The following is a 20,158-nucleotide window of genomic DNA, read 5'->3' as shown; positions in this document are numbered from 1 at the left end:
CATCGTCTCCCAATAAGGGAATGCTTTCGCGCCTCGATTGCATATGTTTTTGCAAGACCATTTATCCTGCTTAAATTTGACAAACCGTAATTAACGAAGAAAAACTTCACTTCTTTTGTTCGAGTTTTAAGTGTTATTAAAATTCAAGCAGAAACTTTGTAATCATAATCCGTGGAATGTTTTCCTGGAAGGGTCGATAATGAAAAAATATAATGCGCTAATACACTGCAGCGTTACAAAAGACAAATCTTTGTGTTTACAAATAATTTAGCTGAAGCTAAAGCTTAAGTTTTCTTGATAAAGAATTATGTTTTACACATATCTTCCAAATCTTTTTAATCAGTTTTTTTCACCTTTTTTCGCTTCAAAACTAGAAGATTTAAACTCCACATCTTGATTTTTTTCCAGGTAACAATTACTGATTTGCTCGATTCGGCATCCAAAGAAATATTCACCTGATTACAGGCTACAAATGTAATAAAATAAGCATGAAATGCAAAGAAAATATCTTAAAATGGACAGCCCCCAACTCGAAGCCAAAATAATGAAATGTTGTCATGTCATTTAATTCATATAACATGCTCTAGACTTTAACCACAATACGTTTATTGCTATATTCTTTATTTATTTTTGAGATTTTAGAAAATGATCTTAATTATTTAATCAAAAACTAAACAATGTTATATTACGACAGAAATCGTCAAAGTAATAAGATAATACTATAAACCGTTAACTTGAGCGTGTCATTTTCCTATCATATAAATTATCATATAAATTACATGATAATTTATATTATAGCAAAATGGCACATTCAAGTTTACGGTTTATAGCATTATCTTTGGTTAGTCCGTGATCGTTCATTAATGTTACATGTAAATTAAACTATTTATAAGCTCAATGCAATTTTTATCACGATGAATTCTTTTTTCCATCTTGCTTGTTTACAATTTAAAATTGTCTTTTGAGATATACATCTAATTTACATTATTTTGAAAACTGTCATATAGCCGATTCCATTAGTTTAAAGTTTTTTCAAATATTCTTATTAAATATTTTAATTAAAGTAAAGACTATGTTGAGCAATCCAGAGCTTTTCCTGAAATAGTAGGCGCCGGCGCATGGTAGAATATACGAACACCAATGAAAATTAAATCGTTTTTCTTCATGGCTTTTCTCGACAAATTTCGAACGCACAAATAAAGCTGTCGAATCTTGGAAATCCCTTTTAAAGTAAACAATAATGACAATGTTGTCAAACAATCAAGGCGATATAACCAAATGTCATAACATTTAAGTGTTCATTAAATTCAGCTAATGTAGTGCGTTTTTTCCACGGTGCATAACATTTAGTAGAACATACCATTATTCAATATTAAGAACATACCATTCTTCGATATTTAAAGGAGTGTACGGACAGCTAATACGTCTAGCGCGTCGGAAGCTGACAAGTATTGGGGTCACGGAGTTTAAACATAAATGTTGACATATATGGTTTCTCTCTTGAAATAATTTTAAACGCGTTTTAATTATTATTATTTCGACTTCATATAACGATATTATGCACTTTGTGAGACTGGACACAATCAAATTTCCCAGATAAATCAATTTATTTGAATTTCTGTAGATGATTTGTAATGTCCAGATAATGCCCTGATAACTTTTTACTTGCAGTGTGCAGTTGCGGGGTTACTGCGGTGGATAAAAACTTACCTATGGAAATTACTGAAAGTACTATATTCATACGATAAACGTTTAAAAGTATGGCAGTAATATTATGTTAAATTTAACATTATTAGTTTTATAATGACCACATCAACTCGACAAACAAATAATGTATTCCATTTATCTATTATGACCTGAAAAAAATTTGATAACGTTTTTTTAATTGTCCTTTATATAGTGCTTCGGAATGCATAACCAAATATTAAAATAATAGTTGATGTTGTGTTGTGGATATAGTTTCAACCTACCCGTGTTCCAAGTTTAATCCTTACTTTGCAATATGACGGTTTTAAAGATAACCATCACTCACCTGTTAGCGCATTTTGTTACTCCATGGCTTCAGGTTATTTGAATTTACCACGACTATTAGGTCTTTCCGTAATTAAGAAGGTGTCTCCCATTCGGATAGGTATCACGAGTACCCCGTGTAAAACGCGGTCCGTCTAACATGCGAATATGACTCATATCCGCGGATTGACCGAAAAGTGTGGATATGGACGAATACAGGCAATATCGACAATTTGTCTGCAATGTTTAATATAAAAAAACACAATATGGGTTAAATATTTTAGTATTGTCTAAAAATATAACAATTCAATAGACATTATCATTTTTCCAACTCTTAATTCATATCCGCGAACATGACGAAGTGCCAGAAGATAGTTTTAGGGCTACAGACCACAAAAAATATAACCATGACGACACCACATATGTTTTGTTGTATAAGTTTACATAATGTTTATATGAATGACATAGTTATTGCCCAGACAAGCTCATTTATGGCATTTTTTAATCTTTGAACTGAAAGTGTGACCTTGACCTTTGAGATATTGAAGTTATTCTTTCGCGTGACACACCGTCCCATGATGGTGAACAAATTTGCCAAATGATTTTAAAATCTCACAATAAATGATAAAGTTATGGCCCGGACAAGCATTTGACCCTTGAACTCCAAGTGTGACCTTGATCTTTGAGATATCGACATACTTTTTTCACGCAACACACTGTTCCATGATGGTGAACAAATGTACCAAGTTATTTTAAAATCTAATGGTAAATGACATAGTTATGGTCCGTACAAACTTTCGGTTTAAAACACACTAAGTGACCCCGTGACCTAGTTTTTGACCCACCATGACCCATATTCGAACTTGGCTTAAACATCATCAAGATACAACTTGTGACCAAGTTTGGTGAAGATCAGATGAAATTTCGGGACAGACCGACAGACCGACCGACAGTACGACAAAGTGACTCCTATATAGAAATATAAAGCTAATTTATTACCATCAATGCAAACACTCCACAGCTGTTTCCATGGCGCTGTTTGTTGCAAGGTGGCGCTTTGAACTCTGAACTGAATTTTTCCAAGCCATCTTTCACAATTTGCGCTTTGACACATGAACTGGCTGCAACAAATATTTTGTTGGTAAAAATCAACAAAAATAATGTGCCTATATACTTAAGCGTTACTTTATCTATACCAAATTGTTTTGGTAATCAGTTTTCAAACATATATATATATATATGTGAATCTATTAACACATTATTTGAAACACATAGGTGTGAGAGATAGGACACAATAATAAATAAGAATGAACTAAGAAAGCAAGCTTAAATTTATATATAGCCTATCATTTTTAAAGTGTTGGTGGTCATTACAAGTTAATATTTAAGATAAAGATCCAAATATAGAAAACAAATAAGATTTACAAAGGTTTTTGAATATCTTGTTTGGTATATTGCCTGATGAATGATAACTGGAACTGGCCAAAAAAGCTCCCTAAATGTGACCTTTGATCTCTTGTTAACTCATGCGCTGCAGCTTCTCTACATGGAGAACATATGTGGTAAGCTATATTAAAAATGGCATATTCAATTATCGAATCACAGTTTGGATAAGCTCAGAGACACACAGTAAATGCACATACACCAACTGCTACTGTGACTGCTATATCAAGCAGGTAAGACAAAAAATGAATTACAGCTTTGAACCTTACCAGAACAAATCGAACAAGGCCTTGTTGTTACCAACCAATGAGTCGTTAATGGTTACAGTCCTGGACATAACATTTGCAACCAGCAAAACCCAGTGAGTGTTCCCTTTACATTGTGGCAGCATAAGTAGATCATACATATTGAAGTCCACCTACAAAATGTGAAATTATAATGTACCTTAAACAATGTATACATTACTAAACAGTGAGAAATTTGCTCAAATTACTTCAATGAACTATAGTGGCATGCTAGAATCAAGTACAGTTTAAGTGAACAATAAAACAAAAGATTGTCAGGCAATATGGTACTCCTGGAACAACTTTGTAGAGGTCATTTGCAAAGAACATGTATAATTTATGAAGAACCACCACTTTTACAAAAAAATTCATCTTATGTAAAACGAAGACTTTGGCATTCATATCTCACAGACATATCAAGTCATTACCACTGCCACCTTCATCAACATAATTATTGGACACATAGAGAACTACTATATCTCAATACATACAAAATGTGGTAGCCCTAGATCCTAGAGTTAAGGACAAGAATATTTTAAAAGTTTTCACAAAATAAGCAAGCAAGAAGTGTATATAATGTTCAATTTTGTGACCCGCGGGTCAGGGTCAAATTTGACCCAAAGGGCATAATTTGAACAAACTTGGTAGAGGACAATAAGATGTTACTGCAAACCAAATTTGGTAGCCATAGTCCGAATGGTTTTCAACAAGAAATTCTTTTAAATTTTCACAAAATAGGCGCTTTATAAGCGTTTATTCAATTTTGTGACCCCCCCCCCATGGGCAGGGTCAAAGTTTACCCCAGAGGCATAATTTGAACAAACTTGGTAAAGGACTATAAGATGTCACTTCATACCAAATTTGGTAGCCCTTGGCCCAATGGTTATGGACAAGAATGATTTTTAAAGTTTACCCTAAATTAGCCATTTATAAGCATATGTTCAATTTTGTGACCCTCGGGGCAGTTTTTAATTTGAACCCAGGGGCATAATTTGAACAAACTAAGAAGAGAACTAATACATGTCCATACATACCAAATTTGGTAGCACTATGCCATACAGTTATGAACAAGTAGATTTTTTAAGTTTTCACAAAATAGGCCTCATATAAGCATATGTTCAATTTTGTGACCCTCGGGTCAGGGTCAAACTTGACCCCAGGGACATAATTTGAGCAAACTTGGTAGAGGACTATAAGATGTCACTACATACAAAATTTGGTAGCCCTAACCCCAACGGTTTTGGACAAAAAGATCTGTAAAGTTTTCACAAAATAGACCCTATATAAGCATATGTTAAATTTTGTGACCCTCGGGGCAGTTTCAAATTTGACCCCAGGGGCATAATTTGAACAAATTTGGTAGAGGACTATTAGATGTCTCTTCATACCAAATTTGATAGCCCTATGCCTTATGGTTATGGATGAGAGGATTTTGAAAGATTTCACAAAATAGGCCTTATATAAGCATATGTTCAATTTTGTAACCCCAGAGCAGGATCACATTTGACCCCAAACGCATAATTTGAACAAATTTGAAATAGGTTCATCCAAGGAACATTACTGAGAAATTTCATCAGAATTGGACCAGTAGTTTAGGAGAAGAAGATGTTTAAAGGAAAAGTTAATGCACGGACGGACGCACGCAGGCACGGACGGACGCACGCATGGCGGACACAGGACCATGACATAAGCCCCGCTGGCCTTTGGCCACTGGAGCTAAAAATCAATTAAGGAAGGGAGGGAGCACCCCTTACTAACCCAACCATAAAGGCCCCTGTGCATCTGAAATATGATCACAAGCACTAATAATCATATTATAATGATAAAACCCGGTCACCACTGTCGATAAATTGGAAATTGTTATGATTGTGAGATATAATTTAAACATTTGCATACAGATCAATCTTTTTTCTTCAAGCCAAACACAAAATAACAATGCAAAATTAAAGTTTTAAAGGTTTTCAATGGGTACAAATAGGGTATTTATCTGGACATTGGAAAAGTTGAAATACATGAAAATATCATCAAACAACTTAAATGTATTTCATTGTTAAATATGTTTTTCTTGATTTTTCTCCAAATTTTACACAAATATGGGTGATTTCAAAAATAACTAGAAATGGCGCGGCAAAGGCCGACGTGTATCCCCACGCCGCATGTTTGACCCAGGGGTGCCCCAGGGTTGGTAATGAGGCTATGCATAGTTGAGATTGAACGTATTGTCATAAGAGAAGTTCGGTATCAATTAGATGTGAATCGGTGTAGAAATTAAGAAATTATAGTAAAAGGCAATTTTGGGTGGGCGTGGCCTATGTGGGCGGGGTGCCCCAGGGTTGGTAATGGGGCCATGCATAGTTGAGATTAACCATAATGTCATAAGAGAGGTTCAGTATCAATTTGAAGTGAATCTGTGTAGAAATGAAGAAATTATAGTAAAAGGCAATTTTGGGTGGGCGTGGCCAATGTGGGCGGGGCACCCCAGGGTTGGTAATGGGGCCATGCATAGTTGAGATTATCCGTATTGCCATAAGAGAGGTTCAGTATCAATTTGAAGACATTCGGTGTAGTCTCCGGTGCACTCAAAATGTGCAGCTCCATGAGATACACATGCATGCCAAATATCAATTTTCTATCTTGAATATTGCAAAAGTTATGACCAAGGTTAAAGTTTTGGGACACACACACACACACACACATACAATGACAGACAGGCCAAAAACAATATACCCCCGATCTTTCGATCCGGGGGCATAAAAATGAGTAAAAATCTCTGACCCGGCCCCACCTCAACCCACATAACTTTTGACCCATGGGTCAGATCAAAATTCCAAATAGTGCAGGGTCACAAATATGCTCATAGCTACCATGTGTGTAAGTTTCAAGGTCTAGTGCTTATAGTGTAGGAGGAGAAAGTGGCCAGGACGGACGGACAGATAGACGGACGGAAGACGGAGATAACCACAATATCCCCACTTTTTCTCCGAAAAGCGTGGGGATAATGAAGCCTAAATGAAAATTTTTCTCAAATTTTAGATGTTAAGTTATGGCAACAGTTTTGTTTGTATTGCATAGGGAAAGGGTTCAAGTTTTATAAATGAGTAGGGCCGTTTTGTCAGATGTAATCACTTTTTCACCACAAAAGATGTTAACCAAATGTTTTGATTTTTTTTTATAAATGTACATGTCTTTTGCACTTAATAAAATCCCATTAAAACATGTTATCAATATTTTGTGTGTTTTGTCAACATGCAGTATGTTCTTAAGCAAAATATAAATACAAAACCAGAAGTGTTCTAAAAAAAATTATGGAAAAAATTGAAATGTTCATGTTTTAACACATATTTTTCAAAACTATACTCCTAAAAAAAATTTTCCTGGCCTCAAAGCAGTGTATCTTAAAGTAAAAACTCAGATTTATCAAAATATAGGATCGCCTTCAAATATATGTGAAGTTTCTTTTTCTTTATATATGAAAATCTGCAAAAACTAGCTCTTGCCAAAACCGTATACAATTTTCAAACATTTGTACACTTAATTGGGACACTTACATGACTTTTGTATACAAATTAAATAAGCAAACCATTCAACATATATAAATACTTTTTAAATTTTTCTTACATTTGACTACCGGTATACAAATTAATGTTTCCCCAAATAATGTTCTGTGCTAGAAGGTCCGTTTGATGATTTAAGGTTGATGTTTTGAGATTTAAGGTTATTTGTACTTGACAACTTTAGTTTTCATTTATTCTAAGAAATACCCAAACAGTCAGTAATATAGAATACAAATTAAATTGGCATAAAATATTCTGATAAAATTATAAGATAAGTTACAGGGAACTTGAATTGTTTGCTGAAAGGATCTAGCATGATTTTAGGCCAAATCTGTACACTTGGGACATTTTCAAAATGGATGAAAATCTGAAGAAAAATAGCATAGCTTTTATAGGTATTTTATTTGAGGTATTTTTGTGGCCCTTAGTATGTTTATAACCGATGGGATATCAGAGGCATAAGGAATCTCCATAATTATGCAGTGTGTCATAGATCTGTATTTCCCATAAAAAAAAACACATATATTTCACAAATTGTAGATACATTTGACCTGGTTTTCAATATATTTCACATAGCTGTATATATTTGACTTTGGTTTCATCATTTATCTTGTTCTATATAATAAAGATCTATTTGACATCGCTCTCTATATGCTGGAGATCTATATGCTGGGCATTGTTCTCTATACAAATGGATAGCATACCTTGTTCTCTAAATATCAAATGATGCTCTCTACATATTAAACATTGTTCTCTATAGCATTGACCTTGATCTTTAAATATAAGACATTATGCCTCTTCTATATGTTGGAATTTGATATCTATATATAAGACATTGCTCTCTATACTTGAAGTTGATCTAATATTGTGTTCTCTATATATTGGACGCTTTTCTATAAATATTGAACATGGTTCTGTATACAAAATACATGTTTATATTTTTTTTATAATATTTGACCTCGTTTTCTATATAAATATGTGTCTTGTTCTGATAAAACTGGGCTAAATTCAAGTGCGTAAAGTGTCGTCCCAGATTAGCCTGTGCAGTCCGCACCGGCTTATCAGGGACGACACTTTCGGCTTAAACTTGATTTTCGGTAAGAAGGGACTTCCTTCAAACTAAAAATACCATAAAAGCGGAAAATCTCGTCCCTGATTTGCCTGTGCAGTCTGCACAGGCTAATCAGGGACGAGACTTTCCGCACATGAATTAAGCCCAGTTTTTTCAGAACAAGACACATATAATTCACAGTTCTATATTTAGACCTTGCTCTCTATATATTAAACATTATATTCTCTATATATTGGACCTTGTTCTTTATAAATTAGACCTTGTTCTTTTTATACTTTATACATTAAACACGATGTCCTCTTACTTTCCTCTGTAATACAATATATCCTCTATATGTTTTGGTAATGTGTCATTAAAAATGAATGAAATAATAACAAGTGCTGTACCGTTGTTAATCGAAGGTTTTGACATGGTTTTTAGTTTAGATGTGTAGGAATTGTACCACAAGGGTGACAGTCTGCATGGTTTAATTATAAGTGTCTAAAAGACTTTGTCATCCATCATATTTGACATTTGACCATGTTCAACTTTTATTTTGGCTTTTTTTTCAGTTACTTTTGAATGCTTTATTAAATCGAAATTTAATCATTAATTCTGCTATAATGTAAGTTTGTTTTCACTTTCTGGAGGTTTATAAGAAAAGCATTCATTTTATGTCCCAAGTGTACATGTACAACATTTAATAAACAACTTCAGGCTATTATTGAAGATTATTGGAGAAACATTTTGATTAAAATTGACATTAATTTGAGAAGAGGAAATGTATTTTTATAATAATGTTATGGTAAAGTCAAATATACTTCCCACACATTATCATTTATATGCTTATATTTTTCTTCTGAAGACAAAATATGGAGACATACCCATATGGTAAGAGTAGTTCACCCCCAGAGTGAAGAAATCACCATTTTCTCTTGGAGATTACACCCTTCTGTGTACTTCTTTCCAGAAAATTAGTGCCTTTGTTTATTTGTTAAAAGCTATAACCTGTCCATCAAACATGATAAAAATTTCGTACACTTGGGACAATACGATATTTGTCTTGCAAAAAAAGTTCACAAGGTTTTGGCATCAAATTTTCTGTACATCTAGTGATAAGCATTAATGGTTTGAAGAAAATGATGTAAAACCTTGAAAATTCTATCTTATGAAAAATTTAAAATAACTTTCTTGGAAAATGTACACTTGGGACAGGGACAAATTCTGACCACATTTAGTATTCAGCTGTTCAAAATTTACATGAACAAATAATTGTATAAATACCTGTACAAATGTGTAGACAAAACATGTGACAGGTTAAAAGGACACTTTTTGCCTATAAATATTGAAGCACTTTATGATGCCACCTCTTAATATACGTGAAGAGAGTTGAATATCGTGGCACAAAATTGACAAGAACATCATTGCTTTGAACACTTGCTACAAGAGATATCAACCTAAGTTATAAGAAGCATTGTTTTATTTTTCTTAAAGCATATGCATTTTTATATTCATTAAATGATGGCAATACCTAATATTTCTGAAAGTTTTATTGAAGTATAGAATTGAAAATTTCCTTAAACATAAAATGTCACGCAAAACCAGTACACTTGGGGCAATTTTAAGCATATTTTTCAAAATATTTTGTCAATGAAGCAAGTTATTGAGAAGAATTTTCACATTTAAGTTAATCACATGGAAACACTTCTGTAAGATAGAAAAAGAACTCAAACATGCTTAATGGTAAGAAGATAAATGCATGTTTTATTTAGGCTTCATTATTTTTTAAATCACCCATAGGATATGATGCGGCATTTGTCTTTACGGAATATAAAAAAATAAATCATTTTTACCCGGAAGTTGGCGCTGTAATAAATTTGCTATTCTTTGTGTTCTTTTACCAAGCTTGATTAGGAATTTTTGAAAACGCGCCATGGAGATTTTCTTCACCATTAAAAATAATAGTTCACGGATTCAAACCATAATTCCTGATTAATATGTTGCTACAGTGGATTCCTGTTCTATGCATACCATGTCAGCAAAAATTATGCTAATAACAGGAATATGCTATTAACCGGAACACACATTTTAGCATAAATATAGCAACTGGGGGCATACAATAAGTCAAATCTGTTAATAATTGATCGTCAAAGTAAAATTTAAATTCAACATTGTATATGATTGATGTTTAAGATAACTATTTATCAAATGGAATTGTATTCTAAGGTGTTTGCATTTGCATTTGAGCATATTTTTGCAGATTTAAAGCATATTTTCTTGGCATTCTGAGAATGTTATGTGCTATAAAGACTTTAAGTGAATTCTGAATATTGGGGTTAAAAATTATGCTATTAATAGAAGAAAAATACATTAAAATTTAAGAATTAATCTGTGCTTTGACATTCTATATGCTAATAACAGAAATATGCTATTATCAGGTATGCTAATAAGTGGAATCCAGAAATTATCCTTCAGTCTGACAGAATTTTGTAGCCCGTCAGACCAAACATCTGACAGATAATTTTACATTTTGCGGTGTCTGACTTGGCTTCTCACTTTTGAGTCCATGATGCTAAATGTTTTAGATTCAACACTAGTTTCCTCAACCTCACGACACCAGAGCTCCTGTGATGCAAATATACTTAAGTGGTATAAAGAGATATTTTTTTCCCTGCAAATTGCGTTTAGTTCCTCACTTCTGGTTAAAAACAAACCTGTTACCCTCCGATTGACTGTCAATTTAAACAGCAAACTCCAATACATATTCCTGTTTGTATTCTTGTATGAAAATGTCCACAACATATGGGCGTAGTTATATGGGGACTGAATATTCAAATACATGTAGGTTAAGAAATACAGTAAATGACATGACAAAATGCTGTTAGGACATATCATCATCCTTAATTCTAAACTAGCTATACATGACATTATTCTTAAGAGGGGCATTTCAGAATAAAGATAAAAAGATACAAACGCTTCGCAATGGAAAAATTATTTCCTGCAAATATTTTTTATCGAAATTATTTCTGTCAAGACATGTTGTATAATAGCATGCCATGGTTAAAATGAGTGTGTAATACAATGCCTAAACTCTTTCTGCAAAGTTTGGGAAGTCTGCTTTAGGGACATTTAAATGGAAGGACAGATGAAAGGTAACTCATTATAGTGCCACAAATGTAATTATTATGCATTTTTTTCGCAGTTCAGAGCTGAAAATAACATCCCAGAACTTAATTATGCACTGCCAAGTTATTCACTAAATAGTTAATTGTAAACATTTCAATTATGAAAAATTAAACAACTTGTAATTCAGACACAACTCACATTTTACCTGTTGTTAGCTTTGAACAAGCTAATTGGCCACGGTGAAAAATAATTTACATTGAAATTGAGAAAAGTCCTCGAGAACTCAGTGCCCCAGATAATTATTTGGGAAATAGGGTTTTCAACCATTGATTTTGAAAAATAGGGTGATTCCATTCTTCATATAGAGTGAAATGAGTAATAAAAATGCATACCTTAAAATAATTGCTGATTTACTTCCGTTGACGCTGCACACTTGTATTGATTCAATAGAACTGTAAACTATCATCATAAATTTTAATAAACTGATGTTTCGTAATATCTTTAATCCTTGAAACTGTCCATGATATAAACTTTAAGAAATGTTGACAATTTCTAACCAATGACATGCCTTTTTATACTTTTGACAGGTTTGTTAAGTCACAGACTTTCCATCATGTTTTTTGGATGTCAACTCAACTGCTGTATACACAGTTTCTAACAAAATCGATAACACGAATGATTCGGCACTTATTGGCTCTTGCTTTCTTGATTCAAAAAAGTTTGCGATCGGCTGATATTTTGGCGCAACAATCTCGGACGTCTTTCGACCTCTCTCTGCTATTTTTATTTTGCATCGTAATATAAACTGAAAGTACAGACGCTTAACAAAAACATGCACAATGAGCGACGAATTAGGTCAGATTGAAAACGCATAGCGTTTGAATAACTATGACCGTTTGCTGAGCTTGCTGAATGTAAGCGTCGCCGCGTTACGATAATAATTCCAAAGAGAAAATACCTAAAATGAGCAAAGCATTTTTAATCAAAGTTTTGTATCGTTAATTTGACGAATTTGCGTAAAAGTCAAATTCATTGCGTTTTCAATACTCATGATATTGTATTTCTTTGCATTTTTAAACATTTTAATAGGGTGAAAGACGCAGATACGCAGCTTATCTGTGGCACTGAGAACTGGTTAACAGATAGGATATTTTGCCTTTTTGGATAATTGTAAAAGTTAGAACAGCAGATATACATGTATGGGGAGAACGAGAAACGTAAACAATGTTAACCAGAAAGGCACAATCACAGTCAATCGGCACCTGTGTCGGAAGCAATTATTAAGAATCATTAAGAAAGTAAATCGATAGAAACAGAGAACCTACACTTGCGCACCCTTTGAGCCATTCTTATCACTATCAGTCATCATCGTGATTTTCGCACAAGTTTTAACAGCCGTTAGACATTTATGATCGATTTTCTTATTAAGCGAATGGCAACAATTTTTTGATCGACTAGTTTGCAGCCAAAATATAAAGCACTTACCGCGTGTCAATGTTAAACTTCAAACAGGTCGTCGCATAAACTTGCAGAAGATGTGAAAAAGGCACCATCATGGCGGCAGCCATTTTTTCCAAACAAACCAGTTTCGCACCAAACGGCAAATATAACAAGAGTTCTGATTGGCTAATGCCATAATCAAAAAATCAATGCTGGTCGAGCAGGATTTTTCTGCTCGAGCAGAAAAATTCTGGTCGAGCAGTAAATTTGCTGCTCGAGCAGCATTTTGCTGGTCGAGCAGCACTTTTTTCTGCTCGAACAGAAGTTAAAGTTTCGACCCCTTTGGTATCCCATAGTTGTTTTCGCTACAACTCAGAAAGACAGTAAGGATTGAAAACGTACTTATTGCCATAAAAAATTGCATTTGTAATGTGTAAATCCTCCATGATTTCGAATTAATTTTGTTGTCTGCGGTCGTTGTACTTGTACTTGTAGCTGATTGAAAACATTGAAAGTTGTTATTTATGTACGCTGAAATATTGAACCTTACTGTTTTGGTTACACTGCACTATTGTTATTGTCAAAATAGAGCTGAATATGCTAGGGGCTGAGTGCTTAAAGTATATTTTTAAAGAATTAAACTTTTGCACACAAAAAATATATATCGAATGATCCGTGAGGTAAAAATAATCGTCAACTTTTCGTCGACTCTAAATTTTCATCGTCATCGTCACGTCAGCAGCAATTCGTCGATGACGCGTCGACGATCTGATTAATCAACTCACCACTAGAGATCACTAACGGGACCAATTTGTGCGGTAGGTATTACAAAGACATAAAACTGCAAAAAAACAATTAAATTATCGATTGATTGATAGTGACACGGGAGTTATTCACGCATAACTGATTCACAACTGTTCCCATCTCAAGTGCATTGGGGCCATACAACGCGCATTCTGTAAACAACGAATCATGAGAATGATTCTTTTTTATTGACTTGATTCTGATGAGGATGATATTGATGATGATGATTAGAAATATGAATAGAATATTTTTTGAATGGAAATATTGTTTTATAGCTGACTTTAGAAAGGAAGAAATAAAATTATTTTAAGTCTATTCATTGTTTAGTACATGAACACATATTTACCATTTTGTTTATACAAAAATTGAACAGGTAGCAATGCACTCATAAACTCTAGACTCCCTATGACCCAACCCCCTCTTAAAAGGCCACCCCGCTTAAGCAGCCAGTTTGGCCGTTTCCCTTTACTGGCTGCTTAAGAGGGGTTGGGCTGTATAATGGCTATATTAGAGCTTGGAAAATGTTCAGTAATACTGTTTCCTCACAAATATCACCACTAAACCGAAAATTTGCGAATCTGAAACAACTTTTTTTCATTTTTTTCAATTTTCCAAACCGTGAAAAGATCCCTTTAATACATAGTGTGTATTATTCATTGAACATTGAAATGAACAATACAGAAAATGTGTCGATATTGCTTATATTCGTCCATATCCGCACTTTTCGGTCATATCCACGGATATGAGTCATATACGCATTTTAGACTGACCGCTTTTTACTCGGGATACTCGTGATACCTACCCGAATGGGAGACAACATCTTAATTACGAAAATCCCGAATTAATCAAGGGCGCCACCTTTTTTTTAAATGCACAATTACACGAGCAAATGATTCTCTCTATGTGGTGCTTAGGACCTATAGATTTGAAAATACACGGATTACTCTAAATAGGGTGTTTTTTCCGACATATTACGCATTTGTTAATAATAATAATTTGTTTCTTAGTTTATACATAGTTATATTCAGCTTAGTGCAACCCATCCGTAAACGTATATACACTTACAGACCATTTAGAAACATGAGGACCTGTTTGAGTTGTGACATGGTGGATTTTTTTAAAAAGCTAATCGATGTGTGTTTGAGTTGTGACATGGTGGATTTTTTTAAAAAGCTAATCGATGTGTTTTGTCTGTAGGTTAATTCAATTGAATCGCTAACGACATCAAACAATAGCTTTCAACATATAAAAGTTACTGCATTCGCAGAGGGATTGGCTTATTAACAATCTAAGACATAACTTTTCATTCTTCCAAACGAGATAGGGCCTTGCAAAGGAGGTAGCGCCAATGCAACATATTTGATTTAACAATCGTATCAGAATAATATTATCACATGACTTATTGTTGATATATACGTTTTCCTTTTTGACATATTGTTTTCAACGTAAATACGTTAACATAAATATATAGATAACATACACACGTTCTTTAAATAAAACAGAATGTAAATATGTTATTATATTTGGAACCAACTCAGTTAAGAGGTCAGCAACATAAATAAAACAGATTGTACACTATATACCGAAAATATGATATACTCAATAACTTCATCAGCTAAAAACCCAACATACTCAAATCAATTAATTACAACAGTGTTGTTAATACACTAAGGTAATTCACGATAAAAGAGTTTACTTCTGCTTGAAAGAATGAGTTTTGTCCCCTTATCCAAATGCTTAATTATAAAAAAAATAACATGAGTTAACAAATCTCTATAAGTCTAAAATGTGTCGTTTTTTAGCCACTAACATCTCAAAACAATAAAGGTATTTGTTACCTGTTTTATAATACTTTTCAATAAAAATAGTATATTCAATGACATATATCTTAAAGATCTGTTAACATCACATTTTTTTGTATTTAGACTTATGATACTTTTCGTATCGATTTAATACCATTACGAACTAATTAAGACGAAAAAATATTGAAAAATAAACCTGAAATAAACACAAAAATTAGGATCAGTCCTGTAAGTGGAAACAAACAACTTGGTATTAAACGCCTTGCGTAGTTGGTAGAAAACAATTAAAACGACAAGCAATATTGCAAAGCAATATTGAAGCATGAAGTTCAAACTCCGATATATAAACAAAACCTTATTCAAGCATTTGACCATACATATCGTATGTACAAGTTGCTAGTTTCTATTATACGGATCATTTTAGCCCTATAAAACTTCACTTAAAACGTATATCGATAATTTGATTATGGTAATAATTGATCACATAAAATCTACAATTTACTGGGCCTTTAAAAGTTGGCACTATATGGGTCACCTTGTTTAACACGTTGCGTGTTGATAACGTGTTCACGAAGTAATATTGCGCTGAAATTGTTGGAAGAAATCATTACAAATGTATTATCAACAAGGGGCCGGTTAAGGTTGTATATACGGAGGCGGATCACGCATAGATGCATACGCCCGTTCAATGTTACAGCTGTGTAGTGTTAATTGTTTTTATAATCTAATACCGATAAGCCTTTAAACACTTCAAGGCTTTATTAGAAAAATTAATTGTTCTGATAAAATATGTGTCAAAATGCGCTCGTCTCAGATTATATATTTGACAATTAAAGTATTCAATTAAGAAATATAAGTCCTGGGAACATAATACATGAACGAAATAACCGCGATAACAAATATGTCACTTTATGACAGCTTAACATGCGCATTGGCGCCACTTCGTGTTTTTTAAAAAAGAGATTTGTTTCTCACACAGGAAAAAACATTGATTTGCTTTTAAAGACTTCACCAAGTCACAAATTATAACATTATATAGGTCTTTGCGTTTCAAAATGGGCTATGAAACGTATGTTTCTGTACTATTGTGGATGAACTATTTTTCGCTGAATCGCATCACATTCAACGATTTAAACGATTTAAAAAATAATTCGAAATAAGTTGAAAACATATAAAATCTAATCAAAATGTAGAATGCTCAATGTATTTTTAAAACGTCCGGTCCTTAGCGGTGGTGGTCGTGTTTAACGGCCGTGTTTATACTTGAGTGCAAATCTATGTGAATGTATGGTTTGAAATCGTTAGATTTAATTGGGCCGCCGCATACAACTTCATTTTGAGAAACGGCGATTTTTATAATACATAAATATACCAATTATTGGGAAAGCGTCAACGGTGCCAGCGGCTACAGGTACCGATACGTTTGAACGGTATATTTAAAAAGATAGACATCGTATTATTGTCAATATGTCGTCGGCATCGAACTATCTTGTCATATGCGAGGAATTATGGTGTTGTCGTCGCAAAAACACCGTGTCATTGTCATCAAACAATCGTATTCTCGTCATCGAGCTATCATTGGTCGTAAAACATCGTGTCACTGTCACCCAACAATCGTATTCTCGTCATCAAGCAATCACTTGTCGTTAAACCATCGTAAGATTGTCATCTTACAATCGCGTTCCTGCCATCAAGCCATCATTTGTCGTAAAACCATCATTTCATTGTCGCCAAACTATCGTGTTCTCGTCATCACGCTATCATTTGTCGTAAAACCATCGTGTCATTGTCATCCAACAATCGTATTTTCGTCATCAAAACATCATTTGTCGTTAAACCATGTTGTCATTGTAACCTAACAATCGTGTTCTCGTCATCAAGCCATCATTTGTCGTAAAACCATCGTGTCATTGTCAACCAATAATCGTGGGCTCGTCATCAAACCATCATTTGTCGTAAAATAATTATTTCATTGTCACCCAACAATGGTGTTCTCGTCATGAAGCCACATTTGTCTTACAACCATCGTGTCATTATAATCCAACACTCGTTTTCTCATCTTCAAGCCTTCACTCGTCGTAAATCTATCGTGTCATTGTCACCCAACAATCGTGTTCTCTTATCAAGCCATCATTGTATCGTCAACAAACCATTGCGTAATCATGATCAATCTTTTGTGTCATATAAATCGAGCCATCTTGTGATCTTGTGATTTTAACATCGAACCATCATGTTATTGCCATCTTACACTCATATCAATTGCATCGAGTCATCGTCATCAAGTATTAGTGAAACCTAACAAACTTGTCATTGGATATTGATATAATCGTTAATAATCAAATCACATTAAACGTCCGAACCTCAATTAACCGTTATTTTTGCCAAACCATCGCGTAATCGGTATATCACCATCCTGACATCATCATCAAACGATAACATCAAAGCTGGAAGTGCGAGTAATCCTAAACAAAGCATCTTGTCATCGACATTGAACCATCGGAAACGAACAATAATGTCATCAGCATCGAACCATCGTGTCATGTTTATCGAACTATAGTATCATCACCATCGAATTATCGTGTCATCATCACTAAAATTAGTGAAACGTGCATCTAATCAATGTGTTAATAACACACCGTCATTTGTAGCGTGTTATCAAACACTCGTTTCACCTAAGCCTCCTTTCATCGTCATCAAATGTTCGTGTTATAGTTAAATAACCAGATTATTTACGCCATTGTCCCAACCAACTCGACATGGTGTCACAACCATGGCGTCATCGTCGCCGCGAAACGTATACGTCGCCGCGAAACGTAATACTGGCACATACATTTTTTAGCTTAGAGTATTTAATTACACATATTGCATGTCCGCATTGAACAATAATAAATGTTCTTGCTTGATTTGGACTACTTTAATTCTCCATTTAAATTTCCCAATTTTAGATCATATTTATATGTTATATATATATATATATATATATATATATATATATATATATATATATATATATATATATATATATATATATATATATATATATATCTGCTGTTTGAACATACACAAGCAAGCTTGCATGTATGTCATTAGGTCTTTTACAACCATTTAACGGCCTCTTCATGCGTTTTGTTATGAAGATGATCTAAACATTCAAATTTATGATGCATCTAACCTGTTTTATTAAACATACAGTTTTTATTGGTACTTATTTTAGTATTGTCCATTGTGCTTCAAAATGTTACAATTCTATTGGACTGAATTGTGCCCACCCATAGATTAGTAAACTTGTATTTAAATTAACGTGTATTTTTTAGTATTATCTAATTAAAAAGGTATTGCTTTGGTATTAATCTCTAAAAACACTTAAATAAATATCACTGCACATTTTGATGAGTTCGATAAAATTAATTTTATCCCCCATGTTTTGCATTAACCGTAAGAAGGCGGTGACCCAAGTTAAATTCATGTATGTGTGTGTTTGTTGTGTATGTGAATGTCTTTTCTTTGTTCCTGGCAATAAACGAAGAATCACATGCTTAAGTAAGGTTTATCTCCGGCTGGTGCTGCTGCTGCTGCAGATGCACTTTGTTTGTAATATGAAACCTGAAATCGATTGTTAGACAAATGATACGGTCAGACATACCTTCACAACATTGCTCGTAATTACATTCGTAAGGCTTTCGATAATGTCCATCCAGATCATCTTTACATTTGTCGGTGTGTTGATCCAGTTCCTGTTTACATGTGTCGACGTGTTGTTTTAAATCCTTCTTACAACGTTTAAGGTACACCCGAATCTCATCAAGCGTTTTATGTGAACTATGTTCGACTTGTTTAAGAGTGTCTTGTGCAGCCTTTAATAATTGAATCATTTCCGCTGTGGTTATTTTAAATACGTCATTTGCAAGCTGCAAACAGAAGGCGAATAGTTGACATTCGTTTTTAATAATGTATTAAAGGGGCCTTTTCACAGATTTTGGCATGTTTTGAAGTTTGTCATTAAATTCATTATATTGATAAATGTAAACATTGGATCTAAAAAGCTCCAGTAAAAATTCAAGAATAAAATTTAAAAAAGGGAAAAAAAGTAGCCCACAGCAGGGCTCGAACCAGTGACCCCCGGAGTCCTTGAGTAACAACCAATTAGACCGCTCGACCATCCTGCCAACTACGTATGAGAAGCGTATTTTATACTTTATACACGCAATCTTCGTAGTTCGCAAAATTAAACGACAACAACAGATCTCTCCAAATTATTCAATCGTTTCGCGTTGCAAAGCTTTATAATTTTCAGGTTTTAAAATCGTCAAAAGATGCATATAATGGCTATACTAGACCATGGTAAATGTTCAGTATTACTGTTTCTTCACAAATATCATAACTAAAACGAATATTTGCGAATCTGAAACATCTTTTTACAATTTTGTCAATTTACCAAAACGCGAAAAGATCCGTTTAAGACTTCCTTTTAACATCTGACTATTGGAAAATGTAGAAACAGGTTTAATACAAGTATTTTGTGTACATGTATTTCGATTTAATACAAAGTCCTCTGTTCTTCAAAGCGTATTATAGTGTCTTACTTACATCATGGTGAGGTAATTTAAAACCAGTTATATGTTCGTCCTAACATTTTACCTCTCT

General features: G+C 33.7%; 3 protein-coding genes across 13 annotated transcripts in view; 1 reads left to right on the top strand and 2 right to left on the bottom strand.

Annotated features, from left to right (window-relative positions):
• Positions 1-20,158, top strand: part of LOC127837159 (uncharacterized) — a 915,490-nt gene that overhangs the window by 175,883 nt on the left and 719,449 nt on the right. The window lies entirely within an intron of this gene.
• Positions 1-20,158, bottom strand: part of LOC127837163 (uncharacterized) — a 768,625-nt gene that overhangs the window by 415,423 nt on the left and 333,044 nt on the right. The gene's annotated exons all lie outside the window — the stretch shown is intronic.
• LOC127837168 (uncharacterized protein CXorf38-like) overlaps positions 18,630-20,158 on the bottom strand; it is a 142,233-nt gene continuing 140,704 nt past the window's right edge. Inside the window, exon 6 of the mRNA XM_052364093.1 lies at positions 18,630-19,117. The gene's annotated coding sequence lies outside the window, so the exon portion shown is untranslated. The remainder of the gene's footprint in view (positions 19,118-20,158) is intronic.

Source organism: Dreissena polymorpha, chromosome 7 (assembly GCF_020536995.1).
Source record: "Dreissena polymorpha isolate Duluth1 chromosome 7, UMN_Dpol_1.0, whole genome shotgun sequence".
In the NCBI taxonomy this organism is placed as follows: Eukaryota; Metazoa; Mollusca; class Bivalvia; order Myida; family Dreissenidae; genus Dreissena; species Dreissena polymorpha.
This window is presented reverse-complemented; position numbering and strand designations above follow the sequence as displayed.